Source organism: Aotus nancymaae, unplaced genomic scaffold, assembly GCF_030222135.1.
Source record: "Aotus nancymaae isolate 86718 unplaced genomic scaffold, 86718_ANA_hifiasm-v0.15.2.pri h1tg000089l, whole genome shotgun sequence".
NCBI classification, from domain to species: Eukaryota; Metazoa; Chordata; class Mammalia; order Primates; family Aotidae; genus Aotus; species Aotus nancymaae.
The window spans coordinates 21,423,138-21,437,046 of NW_026988504.1; the positions used below are offsets into that span (position 1 = coordinate 21,423,138).

At 46.9% G+C, this 13,909-nt stretch overlaps 1 protein-coding gene and 1 long non-coding RNA gene across 5 annotated transcripts in view; one reads left to right on the forward strand and one right to left on the reverse strand.

The window, feature by feature from the left end:
- Window positions 1-2,434: 2,434 nt before the first annotated feature.
- LOC135271655 (uncharacterized) lies at window positions 2,435-8,875 on the reverse strand. The gene is made up of 2 exons (XR_010339775.1): window positions 8,056-8,875; window positions 2,435-4,427 (listed from the first exon to the last, which is right to left on the reverse strand). It is a non-coding gene; the product is annotated as an uncharacterized LOC135271655 (long non-coding RNA).
- Window positions 8,876-11,157: 2,282 nt separating this feature from the next.
- PLEKHM1 (pleckstrin homology and RUN domain containing M1) overlaps window positions 11,158-13,909 on the forward strand; it is a 53,854-nt gene continuing 51,102 nt past the window's right edge. For 3 of the 4 annotated variants that reach the window (XM_064369238.1, XM_064369240.1, XM_064369241.1), the window contains exon 1: window positions 11,158-11,283. The gene's annotated coding sequence lies outside the window, so the exon portion shown is untranslated. Of the gene's footprint in view, window positions 11,284-13,746; window positions 13,895-13,909 lie in introns of those variants that run through there. The other variant, XM_064369239.1, reaches the window with a different exon arrangement.

The following is a 13,909-nucleotide window of genomic DNA, read 5'->3' on the forward strand; positions in this document are numbered from 1 at the left end:
AGGGCATGATAATGGCAGATGGCACTGAAAGAAAAGGAGAGGGCATGAGGCATCCTTGGTGGAAGCAGTCATCATCAGAGTATTTTATTTTATAATATTCATTCTTTTTTTTTTTTTTGAGATGGAGTCTCACTGTGTTGCCCAGGCTGGAGTGCAGTGGCACAATCTCTGCTCACTGCAACCTCTGCCTCCCAGGTTTAAGTGATTCTCTGCCTCAACCTCCTGAGTAGCTGGGACTACAGGCGAGCACCACCATGCCCAGCTAAATTTTGTATCTTCGGTAGAAATAGGGTTTCACCACTTTGGCCAGGCTGGTTTCAAACTCCTGGCCCAGCTAATTTTGTATTTTTAGTAGAAACAGCTCTCACCATGTTGGCCAGGCTGGTCTTGAACTCCTGATGGCAAGCAATCCACCCACCTTGGCCTCCCAAACTTCTGGAATTACAGGCATGAGCCACTGTGTCCGGCCAGGATATCATCATATTTAATCTTCACATCAACTGACATTAACTCCAATTTACAGATGAGGAACTGAGGCTCAGAGAGTTTCTGGCACTTGCCTGAGGTCACACACTCTGGGCTCTCTGCTTGGGGCTGAGGCCCAAGAGGCATTGTGACTTACTTCTCTTTCCTGAACATCAGTAAAATTCAATTTAGAAATTTCTGTCTTCAGTGCTATCTTGAGGGGCCTGTGAAAAATGCTGACTCTGTGGCAGCTGTCTTAGCCCATACTCATTGGCTTGCCCTGGGCCCCACGCTATTTTAAGGAAGGTCCAGCAAATAATATAGGGTAGAGCTGAGATTCAAATCTAAGCAGCCCTGGCTCTAAAACCCACTGAACAAAGCTGCCTCTCCAACTAGAATCAGAGAGAACTAGGTGAGAATCCTACCTCTAGCACTTACTAGTTGGCTGTGACCACCCCCAAGTTACTTAACCTCTTTTAAGCCTATTTTCCATCCGTACAATGGGGATAATGGCAGCACCCACCTTTCAGGTGGTTGGTAAGGAATATAAGGTGAACACAGGTGCCTATGTGGGTTCTTCCATTTTCCATAAATGTTAATTCCCTTACCCCTCATCTCCTAGGTTAGTCCAGGAGGACAGACTTGAAGTTTGAAAACAGAAAGTAACTGCCAAAAGGGATTATTTAGGGCAGAGATTCCCACTTTTTCTTATGCTTTAGGTCCATCAGTGGTGAGGGCAGGGGACAGGAGAGGTGGGGTCACGTCCAAATTCTTGGACTCCATCCTAGAGTGACTCTTTTGGGTTAGTGTGAGGCTTAGGAATCTGCAGTTTGGGCCTGTCCCCAGGGCATTCTGATGCCTGCAGTTCTCCTGTCTGACTTTGAATATCTCTGGGTAGTACTTTAAGCTGACAGACCAGTGGGGTGTGAACTGTCCTTGCAAACGTTTTGAGCCCTTCCTGCACTGGCCTCCAACTATGCCTTCTCAGTCTGTCTTCAGCCCCCCTTCCATTCTGGCCCTCTCCCCTTACTCTTTCCTTTTTTTTTTTTTAAGACGGGGTCTTGCTCTGTCTCCCAGGCTGGAGTGCAAAGGCAAAATCTCGGCTCGCAGCAACTTCCACCTCCTGGGTTCAAGCAATTCTCCTGCTTCAGCTTCCCAAGTAGCTGGGATTACAGGCGCCCGTCACTACACCCGGCTAAATTTTGTATTTTTAGTAGAGATGGGGTTTTACCATGTTAGGCTGGTCTCGAACTCCTGACCTCAGGTGATCCACCCACCTTGACCTCCCAAAGTGCTGGGATTACAGGCGTGAGTCACTGTGCCTGGCCACCCTTTCCTTTTTCACTTCCTTTTTTAAATTTCTTTCTTTGTCTTTTTTTTTTTTTTTGAAACAGGATCTCACTCTATTACCCAGGCTGGAGTGTAGTGGCATGATCTTGGCTCACTGCAACCTCTGCCTCCCTGGTTCAAGCAATTCTCATACCTCAGCCTCCCAAGTAGCTGGGACTGCAGGCACATGCCACCATGACTGGCTAATTTTTGTATTTTTAGTAGAATGAGGTTTCCCCATGTTGATCAGGCTGGTATCAAACTTCTGACATCAAGTGATCCGCCCGTCTCCAGCCTCCCAAAGTGCTGGGATTAGAGGCATAAGCTACCAAGCCCAGCCTCCTTTATCACTTCCTACCTTCCTCCCCACCTCTGGTTGCATCCTCCTCTGAACTCAACCTGCATTCCTATCTGCTGGCCACTTACCAGCCAGTCCCTTCATCTGCAATGCGCTTTACTCACCTAGAAAGCTCACATCAAAAGTCGCCTCTTTTGGGATATCTCTCAAGTTCTCCTCTCTGGTCCCTTGTCGGGAGCCGGTGAGAACGGCACGTCTGCCGGGGTCTCTCGACCTGCAAGAGGGTCCCAATACCTGGAAGAGAGAGTGCGCGGAAGAAAAGAAAAGACAGGACAGCTGGAGTCTGGAGGGCTGGCCCTAAAACCAGCAACTTTATTGTACACTGAGTTAGTATATATATCTTTTTCTACCTCATTTTACAGGAACATTCTTTGCCCCACCTCATTTACATAAGCATTCTTAGTCCCATCTCAATTATCAGAACAGATGCCATTATCTTAATAAAGGGAAGAGAGAGCCATCCGGCTACAAGCTTAGGCAGCGGAAAACACACAATGGGTACAATCAAGTCACATAATAGGTACAATCAAGTCACGGAGGTGGGTCTCATTATCAGGGTGAGGAAACCTATAGTTAAAATGTTAATGATCTATGCAAGTCATCAGAGAGGCGATAGACCCATTAACTTTGCAAATAGCAGTCACAGGAACAAGCATGGGACCCATCAATAGCGGGTAAACAAAGTCATAAAACTAGCCCAGAGCAGGTACTTCAAGAAACAATGCCTAGTAAAACCACACAGCCTTCACCCAGCCTTTTAGGTCAGTGGACCAGAAATAGGCTTCTGCAAACTCAAACTTCTATTAAATCTCTCTTTCACTGGTCTCGACTGCTTCCAGGGGGTGAGAAACATGTCCGGGCTCAAGCTCCATTATGGCGGGGACACCGAGTGGTCTCAACGCTGGAGCGATCCCCACATCTCCCACTCCTTTATTTTCTTAAATGCAGTTCAAATATTTTGAGCTGCAAACGCTGGAGGGAGGAGAACACAAGATGAAAGAGAAACGGCAGAAGAATGACAAGCAGAAGAACACAGTCGGATGCTGTGAAAAAGATGGCAGGTGAAAACTGTGGGTCCAGGAAAACAAAGTGTTAACAATATCACGGGCGACAGTATCATCCTGTGGAAGATCCTGGCGCGAAAAATCAATGGCATGAATTTGTTGTTGAAGCCTGAAAACATCAAGGGACAAGTTATTATGACTCCAGATACCTTGCAAATGGGCCTTGACCAGAGGCCAACTCCATTCAGTGTCATTGTAAGGTGTATTGGTAACACAAATATATTTAAAATCAACATGACAGCGTAGTAGCATGCGAGATTGCATATTGTACACTTTATCCCCCAAAAGGGTAACAGTTTGTTCCAAAACATTAAGTTTAGCTTCCAATTTTTTATCAATATCAATTTGAGTACCCATAGAGACAGAAATATTTTGAGCCAAATGATTAACATAGGTAGCAGTTTGCACACTGTGAGCTAGACTAACAGCAGCTGTAGCAGCAGTAGCTACCACAGAAACAATGGCCAAAATACTAGCAACAAGCAAACCAATAAAGCGTTTAGGACGGACTATGAGGTCTCGAATTTGATGAAGAATTTGCATACTGTGTTCATCATACCAAGAACTTGTAGGATTAACGGGAAGCATGACATAAGGAGGCTGATGAACAATCATAATAACAGGAGTAGGAAATATAGTTGAATCAATACAGTTAGTAACACAGTTGGGACAAGTTAGAAAATAATGTCCACTTTCCTCATCTATAGATATATTCCCATATAGAATACCATAAGGAGAGGCTACACAAGCCTGTTCATAAATGATTTATAGGTCAAAATAGCCAACATGGCTATGAACATTACAGCCAAAGTTTTTGAAATTCCCTGTGAGTTCACAAGTTGGGCTGCTTTAATGCAAAGATGCTTCATCTGGCCCCAGGTAGGCAAGGGAAGATGTTGATGTTCTGTGTCTGGCGATGCTTTCATTTGGCGGTATCAAAGAGGTGGAGTTGGTGGTGTTAGATGCAGCTATTTGAAGCTTGGGATCAAAGTTCCGGTTTTTCTCATCGACAGGAGGTCCATGTTTCATCAACCACTCCGGTACCCATAACAGGCTTTCAGCAGATCTAGGGAAAACACAAACATGTCCTCGCCCCCATATTAGGACGGGATCAGGTCCATTCCACTTGTTAGTTAAGACATCCTTCCACAGCACCTCAGCTTGTGCTCTGGGACTAGGGTGCCAAAAACGCTCAGCAGCAGAACGTCCTTCTGCATCAAAAATCAAAAAATTTAAAATATATAGAGCATGTCTAAGCCAAGTATGAGGAGTCTTATGTAAATCAGCTGCTGACTCCCCCTGTTTTATTTTTTGTACAGTTAAATTCAAAGTTGCATGAGCGTGTTCTACAATTACTTGTCCTTGTGGATTGTAGAGTATACCTGTACTATGATGAATATGAAACTGAAAGCAAAAATGATTAAATCCTTTGCTGGTGTAAGCAGGAGCATTAGCTGTTTTAAGGAGGGCCTAAAATAGAAAAGACCAATAAGCAATGGGCAATAACATCTTTAGCAGCTTTACCTGTATGAACAGAAGCCACTAAAAAATGAGAAAAAGTATCAATAGTTACATGTATATATTGAAATTTACCAAAAGGTGTAAAATGAGTGACATTCATTTGATATACATAGCCACTCTATAGTCCTTGAGGATTAACTCCATAATGAAAAGGAACTGGCAAGCAAGGAAGACATGCAGAGCATTGTTTAACAATTTGTTGAGTCTGTTCTCAAGTAATTTTAAACTATAAACAAAGACTGCGAGCATTTTGATGATGCAAAGCATGAGATGCCTGTGACTGTTGAAGAGGAGTTAACACTGGAAAAATAGAATGAGTGAGAAGATCAGCCTGTTGATTTCCTTTACTAAGAGGTCCTGGCAGATTAGAATAAGCTCGAATGTGACCTATAAAAAAGGGATGAGAGCACCATTGAAGAGATTCCTGCAGAGGGATTCCAAGGTGAATGATAAAGGAGGAATCAGTTGAGCACAAGGGAGCAGTCTCCAAGTGCTGAACAAGTTGAACAGCGTATTGGCTATCAGAGTAAATGTTAAGAGGAAAATTCCAATGAGAGAAAACAAATTGCAGTGCAAGGAGTTCAGCTCTTTGAGCTGAGGTTTCCTGAGTTTGAAAAGAAAAAGTTTGATTATTAACTGAGCCAGCAGCAATGCCAGATGAAGATCCGTCTGTGAAAGCCAGGTGTGCTTGTGTTAAAGGTGTCTTGACACAGATCTGAGGAAAAATGAGCGAATTAAGAGTGTAAAATTGTAAACTTTTATCAGCGGGAAGATGACAACTAATTTTCCTGGAAATCCAGCAAAAGCAATTAGCCAAGTTTCTGAGAATTGCCAAAGCCAAGTTTGTTGAGGGCCTGTATAAGGAACAATTTCTGGAGGCTCGTATTCAAACAGAGCAAGGGCACGAGTCCTGCATTTAGCGACCAAAGCTGCAACTAAATCATCATAAGAAGTCACTACCTTTCCACAACTAGCAGGGAGGTGTAGCCATTCTAATATCCCCTGCTGCCGGAAAACACCTGTGGGTGTGTGCTGTGTATATAGCACACAAAAGTTCCAGAGTGTCTAGTCTTGAATTCTATTTTTTTTTTTTTTTTTTTTTTTTTTTTTGTTAAGGCTTTTTGAACAATCTGGAGGGTTTGCATGGCTCCAGGAGTAAGCTGGCATGGTGAATCAGGGTTGGAAGGTCCCTTTAGAATATTAAATAAGGGTTTTAAGTCTCCGGTGGTAAGTTTGAGACTAGGTCTGATCCAATTTAAATCACCTAAAAATTTCTGAAAATCATTGAGAGTTTTTAATTGAGAGGTATTTAATTTTGGAATTCCATAAGATATTTTTTGCGATTAATTACTCGTCCTAAATAGAGATAAGGAGCAGAAGATTGGATTTTCTCTGAAGCAACCACAAAGTCAGCATTAGTCAAACATTTCTGCAATTGCACAAAAGCAGATTGCAGAAGAACATCAGTCAAAGCAGCAATTACAATATCATCCATATAGTGAATAAGAAGAATGTCAGGATATTGTTGTCAGACTGGAATAGCCTTTGCAACAAAAGTCTGACAAAGGGTAGGGCTGTTAGCCATGCCCAGAGGCAACACTACCCATACATATCTATCCCAAGGTTGCTCATAATTAGTAGATGGAATACTAAAAACAAACCTTATACAGTCTTTTAAATCAATAACAATTAATTTCTATTCTTGAGGTATTACCACATTGAAAACAGTTTTGGTTGCTGCGCTGATAGTGAGCATTACTCATTTGATTTTTAACATAAGCAGCTACAGACATACCAGCTTGAGCTGTGGCCATAGCCAACCCTTGTTGATAAGAGGACCCAATATCAGCATAAAGCTGAATATAATCAGTGATAGCGCCTTTTTTCTTCCATGGCCGTATGGCTGCTTGACAGGCTGGATTAGCATTTTCAAATGCCAATTGTTTAACTAACAAAGTACCAGCCTTTCCATCTTGAACCAATCGGCCTACTGCCTGTAAAAGGTGGGACACAAAATCTTGATATGGCTCATCAGGTCCTGCTTAATTTTTGCCAACTCCTCAGTCTTAACCCCGGTTGCCGGGAGCTGCCTCCAAGCCTGCAAGGCTAACGTGTTAATCTGCCCATAGGCTACCTGGAGGAGTTGTGCTTGTAAATTAAGATCTTCAAACTGACCTTTGCCAGTAAGCATATCAAAAGAAACTAGAATTTGATGAGTACGATTTCTTTGTGCCTGATCAGAAGCACGATTATCATAATTAGTTCTCCAAAGGAGATAATCTCCACCTGAGAGACAAGCTTTTGTAAGGCGGCCCCAATCATGTGGAGGTAAGGCTTCTTTTGCCAAACCTTCTAATAGAGAAATAGTATAAGGGGCAGTAGGGTTATATTGAGGAACAGCCTCTTTTGATTCTTTTAAAGTTTCAGGTGGGATAGGCTGATATTTATGGACTATTTGTCCCTGAGCATTTTCAACTTCTATAACAGGGAAAAGGGAAGGGAACATACTATTTACATTAGCAAATCCTTTCTTATTAGGTAACAAAGCATGAGTTAGGGGAGTTATTGGAGCAGCATCTGTGGCTCCTTAAGTTATGGGCACACTCCCAGTAGAATAGCTTCCTGCACCCATTTCATTTCCTTGTACTACAGGAAAGCACTGCTGATTACTGACAGCACACGAGCACAGCGAAAGTAAATCCTGAAACTGTCGAGCAAGATCATGAGGCAAAGTAAAAGTTACCGGGCCAGGGACCCATTGTGGAGTAGTATGGGGAGTCCTGGCTGAATCAACAACAACCTCCGTCAAAGTTTCCAATGGATCAGGCTGGTATTCGGTATGAGAGTCGACCGAGTGTCGCTCTGGCTCTTCCTCCTGAGCCGCCGGAGGTGATGCAGCATACCTATGTAGCGCCGCAGGGGAGAGAGCAGCTGTAGAAGTACAAGGAGGTGCAGAAGAGGGAGAAGGGCAAACATAGCCACGGAGTTTAGACCAAACCAAAAGCAAAACATCAGATTGAGGTAACTCTTTGTTATAGAAGCAAAAGTACTCAATTTTTTCCCCAATAACATGCCAAGTAGGTTCATCCAATACACCACCTTCGGGTACCCAAGGACAAATTTCTCTAACTATGTGCACAAATTCCTCCACAGTTTTCAGTTTAACATCATGACCATGAGACTTAATCATAGACTGTAAAAGCTGAATAAACATTTTATTGTCCTTAGACTCTAGTTGCTCCATGTTTTACTCCAGATTGAATACTTAAATTGAAATCAAAAACTTATATACAAGATTATAAATTGACCAAAACTTACTGCTGCAGCCTTCACTCCAAATACCTTTGAGCGTCACTTTATCTCTCGTGTCCAGGCCCCACGTCGTGGTCGCCAGATGTCGGGAGCCGGTGAGAACGGCACGTCTGCCGGGGTCTCTCGACCTGCAAGAGGGTCCCAATACCTGGAAGAGAGAGTGCGCGGAAGAAAAGAAAAGACAGGACAGCTGGAGTCTGGAGGGCTGGCCCTAAAACCAGCAACTTTATTGTACACTGAGTTAGTATATATATCTTTTTCTACCTCATTTTACAGGAACATTCTTTGCCCCACCTCATTTACATAAGCATTCTTAGTCCCATCTCAATTATCAGAACAGATGCCATTATCTTAATAAAGGGAAGAGAGAGCCATCCGGCTACAAGCTTAGGCAGCGGAAAACACACAATGGGTACAATCAAGTCACATAATAGGTACAATCAAGTCACGGAGGTGGGTCTCATTATCAGGGTGAGGAAACCTATAGTTAAAATGTTAATGATCTATGCAAGTCATCAGAGAGGCGATAGACCCATTAACTTTGCAAATAGCAGTCACAGGAACAAGCATGGGACCCATCAATAGCGGGTAAACAAAGTCATAAAACTAGCCCAGAGCAGGTACTTCAAGAAACAATGCCTAGTAAAACCACACAGCCTTCACCCAGCCTTTTAGGTCAGTGGACCAGAAATAGGCTTCTGCAAACTCAAACTTCTATTAAATCTCTCTTTCACTGGTCTCGACTGCTTCCAGGGGGTGAGAAACATGTCCGGGCTCAAGCTCCATTATGGCGGGGACACCGAGTGGTCTCAACGCTGGAGCGATCCCCACAGTCCCTTGGCCCTTTGCAGGTACACTTTTTCTTGTGCAAGTCACATGATAATGTGAAGGGTTTTTTTCCCTATCTGGAGCCTGCCTGGTAGACTCACGGTCCATTTGTGGAAACATGCATTTCCCTCTCCTCCACTCCCACTCCTTCATGATCCATGCTTTATGCAGCCTCTCCAAGGCATGCAGAACAAGCTAAGAAGAGGTAGACAAGCCTGCAGACCTTTCTTTTTTTTTTTTTTTTTTGAGACGGAATCTTGTTCTGTTGCTCAGGCTAGAGTGCAGTGGTATAATCCCAGCTCACCGCAACCTCTGCCTCCCGGGTTGAAGCAATTCTCAGCCTCATCCTCCCGAGAAGCTGGGATTACAGGCACGTGCCACCATGTCCGGCTAATTTTTCGTATTTTTAGTAGAGATGGGGGTTTCACCATCTTGGCCAGGCTGATCTTGAACTCCAAACCTCGTGATCCACCCACCTTGGCCTCCCAAAGTGCTGGGATTACAGGCGTGAGTCACCGTGCCTAGCCGCCTGCAGAACTTTCAAAGAAGTGAGGTGGCTTGGGAAGTAAGAGAAGACCAGGAGATAGGGGCCCCTAAAAAGCAGGCGAGAGATTACCGAGGGATCCCCACAGCTCTAGCACACAGCAGCTGCACAACAATGTGCTGGAATTACTGAGGGACATTATGTGCTTGATGGGAGACAGGGAATGCTTGTGCCAAGCCGCCAAGGATCATGCTGTGCCAGTTGTGACCAGAAATACTATCCTTTTGCCAAGGTAAAAGGACTTCCCTACTAAATCCCTTACTTTCCACTTTGTTTAAAACGAGTTTAACACCAAGAGAATAGTTTGTCTCTATGTCCTTATTTCAAGTCTTCCGGCTCAACCATGAGCTGTAATAAACACACTCAGACCCATCTAGCCTAAAATTGAGAAGGGGAGGTTCTCACTCCTGGAAAGAGAATTACTGAAAGCGTGGTCCTCATGCAGTCTGGGGTCATATCCCCAAGGGCTGGTTTTATATTTGAAAGCAGGCAGTGGGACTCTGACCTTTGCAGAGATAGGGGGGACACCCTCCTACCCAGAGAGGCCAAAAGAGCACAGGACGGCCAGGCCGAGGGCAGTGAAGCTTGCGTCCAAGAACTGGCCCGTTCCCCAGCCACCCCTGTGCCTATTTAGGACTCGCATGCAGCCGTACTTCTCACCCACACTCAGGCCCCAGGCTCTCAACTGACCAAAGCCTGCAAGTGTAAGTGTCCAGAGCATGGGTCCCTGACAACACCCCCTGTCCTGCTTTTCACTAGCTGTGGTCACTACTTACGACATTTTGTTCCGAGTTCATCTGAAAGAAATGCCACTTCTAGGATAGAAAGAAGACAGGCCAGGCGTGGTGGTTCATGCCAAAATCCCAGCACATTGGGAGGCCAAGGCAGGAGCATTGCCTGAGGCCAGGAGTTGGAGACCAGGCTAGGCAACACTGTGAGAAACACTGTGAGACCCCTATCTCCCTGACACACACACATACATTAGCTGGGCGTGGTGGTGCATGCCTGTAGTCCCAGCTACTTGAGGCTGAGGTGGGAGAACCCTTTAGCCTGTGAGGTCGAGGGTGTGGTGAGCCGTGATGGTGCCACTGCACGCCAGTCTGGGCGACAGAGACCCTGTCTCAAAAACAAAAACAGAAAAGAAGAGAGAAATTCTCTACATGGCTAGAAGAGAATAACCGGGCCCCTAAGCTTCGTGCCACGAGTGGCTAAAGGGCGAGTTACACACAGGAGAGTGCCCAAGGGGACCTCAAGGCGTTCCCTTGGGATAAGGTGTGCTTAAAACAGCTACGTTTTTCCTGAAAGCGCAAGGCGGAGGCTCCGCCCCAAGGGCTGCACTGCTGCCCTCGGGCAGGCAAAGCTAGGGCTGGCGTTATTAGTCCCACTCTCAAGTGGGAACTCTTCAACTGAGGAATGCGAAGTGACAGTCCCAATATTGCACAGATGGTGCTGAGGCCAAGCGAGGTCAGGAACCCAGAAGCCAGGATCTAGTCTGACGCAGACCTGCGGGAGGCGAGCGGTACGGAGGCGTTCCGCCTGGCACCGGTGCCTTCGCCTCTCTGCGCCCTGCCGGCACCCCCGGGTCCGGAGCCTCCCAGACCAAGAATCTGCTCCGGAGTTCGGCTCCCAGGGACTTCCGGGAGCAGGTGGCCCCGCCCCAGGGCTCCTTCGGGCCCCGTGATTGGCACCGCGGGCCGGGGGCGGGGCTTGGGCGGGTCCGGAGCGCCGAGCGAGCGTGATGGCGTCAGGAGCCGCGGGCGCCGCTTCCTGTTGTCAGTGGCCGAGAGGCCGCATCCTCTGCTCGGAGGCTGAGGGGCTGCAGCAACCGGGAGCGCCCCCCTCCTCGCTCCCTTTTCCGTTTGGTGAGTTAGGGGGTCAAGAGGCGAGAAGGGCGGCCGAGGGGCGGCGGGGCCGAGGCGCGAACGGGCGGGTGGGCCTCCCGCTCCCCCCGCCATCCCCAGCCCTGGTTGCCCTGAGACTGCCCGGCTTCAGAGCCCTCAGCCCTGCCCAGCCCGCGCCCTCTCGGCCCCCACCAAGCCTTCCCCGCGCACCGCCGCTGCGCGCCCGTCCGCCCCTTCTGTTCCACCCCAAGCTCGCGCCCGCATCCCCTCACCAGCGGTCTTGCGTAAATGCAGCTTCACTCGTGACCCCACTTTACCCCAGTTCCAACCCGAATCTCGGCCACGTCCTTTCGCCTCGCCCTGACACACCTCGTCCTCTCTCCCGACCCCTCTGGTAACCCCAATGCTCCGCGCTCACCTCCCTGAGACCCAGAATTCGTGTTTCCCCTTTTCTGGCTCAGCTTTCTTATCCCAGTCACCCCCATCACCTGTCCAGCTCCCCAAGGTCTGCTGATCCCAAACACTCTACCTCTGCCCCCTCTCATCTAAGGCCCTTCCCCAAAGTAGGTGCCCTGTTGAGCTCACCTCTTTCTTCTGGATAACTCCGATCTCAGCCTTATTCCAAGTCTTAACTGTGTCTTCTCGTCTTAGTCTCCTAGCCCACTGTATACTTCCTTTCCGACTCCTGCGGTCCTGAGGACACCCATCCCTAAGTCTTTGCTAAACTGTCCTGAACTCTTGCTGCCTCCTTTCCTACCACCCTCACCCAATCTTGTTAAAAATGACATCTCCATGTTCTTTCACCCTCCCTGACCCCACCGCAGCTCTTCACGCCAACTCTGCGTCCATTCCTTTCCTTGACCCAACTCCCATTCAATCGGAGAACTTGATGCAGAGTCTCCTGCCAACTCCACCAACTGCCCCTCAACAGCCAAATGTAGGTGCTCACTCAGACCGGCAGTTAGACTGAGCAGCGTGATTGGTGGGCCTAGGGCCTCAGGTGGTAAATGAGGTTGGAGGAGCAGTGGGCTCTCCCCAAATTGTGGATTGGGCCGGAGGGTTTTCCTGGCGTCTGGTCTCCTGTGCCTGTCCGCAGCGACTGTGTTTCTGGCATTCATATTAAATGACTTGTGCTGGCTACTGGAATGGTAGGTATCATTCAAATACCTGGAAGGTGAGAGATGGCCACTCACTCAGCTCACTTAGCATAGGATGATGGAAGCTATCACTTCTTTCTGGCTGCTGTTCTGGCCCTGGAGAGCTTCTGGGAGGTTTTTAAAGGGTCCTAAAGAACATTGTCTCTGCTGTGGTCACAGAACATTGTCCATGTTCCTTTTTCTGGCACTTGTAAGGGCCTCTCCCTACCAGAGCTGTTGGCAGATCAATCCTGATGCTGAATTCAGGGCACACGATGGGTGCCAGAGGCAGTGTTACCTGTTGTGAAGAGTATAGGTGAGTAGGTCCTGGGAAGGCTGAGACCTCCGTAGGTACAGAGGCTCTTGAATCGCTTTCTTTTCTTGCAAGTGCTGGCTTATTGACTTTTGGCCATTTGGATTCCATGAACACAGGGAACCACATTATCTCAGAGTAGCTGAGGCAGAAGGACATTCCAGAGGCACCCAAGTCCCATGCTCAGCATTTATAGTTTCCTGAGGGCTTTTGGGGACACATTTTCTCTGAATCCTGAGGACCCAGCATCAGATGCGTGGGCCATTTGACCACAGTTTTAAAGGGTCCTAAAGAACATTGTCTCTGCTTGCCGTTTATAGTCTTACTGCTTTGAAAACTAAATGCTGTTTACCTTCAGTGTCCTTCCATTCATATGCAGGATATTTAAGTTGTTTTCAGCCTTATTGGCAGCTTGGCTTAATGGAAGGAGGTCCGCAGTGGCCCCAGCACTTAAAAGTTACATACCCCAACTTCCCAGTGTGTGAAATGGAGATACTTGCCCTGTGCCTTGTTTTAATTTTATTAATTGGTTCATTCAACAGCTTATTTTTTGAGCACCAGTGTGTGCCAAGCACTGTTCTAGGTACAGTGGTGACTGGGCCAGGCAACTTTCCTGTTTTCATCCATTCAGAGTTTGGTCCTTGTTAGAATCCTCTGGGATATGGGACAAGAATATAGGGAAGATAGGTGTTAGTGGATGGAAGGAAGAAGGGAGGAAAGAAAGATTCCCAGTGTTCACTGACTCCAGTTCTGCCCTCATCCACTAGCCCTGAGTCTGGGAATCACCAGCTACAAGTTTCTCACCCTTCATCTGGTATTTAATTGCTTCAAAGCTCCAACCCCCCCACTACCCCACCCATCACAGAAATCCAGCTTTCCTCAGGTGGACAGAGGTGCTGTTTCCTCAGTCAGCACTCACATGCCTGAAGGATCAGCTGCCTTTCTGAATCAGAAGATAACTTTGTCATTCTTTTCCAATTGAAAAAACATGACTCATCAATTGGTACAGCAACTGGGTGGCTTAAAGCCAGGCTGTGGCTCCGAAGAGCCAGGTACACAATTCAAGCAGTGGTGAGAAGGCCGTGGGGAGTGGCTGAGAAGTCCCTCAAGAGAAGAGGCTGCTGTTCACTGATAGTGGAGTGTTTTGAGAGTGGTGAAGCCAGGTTATCTTTCTTCTTTTAATGTAAGTCTCATCTAA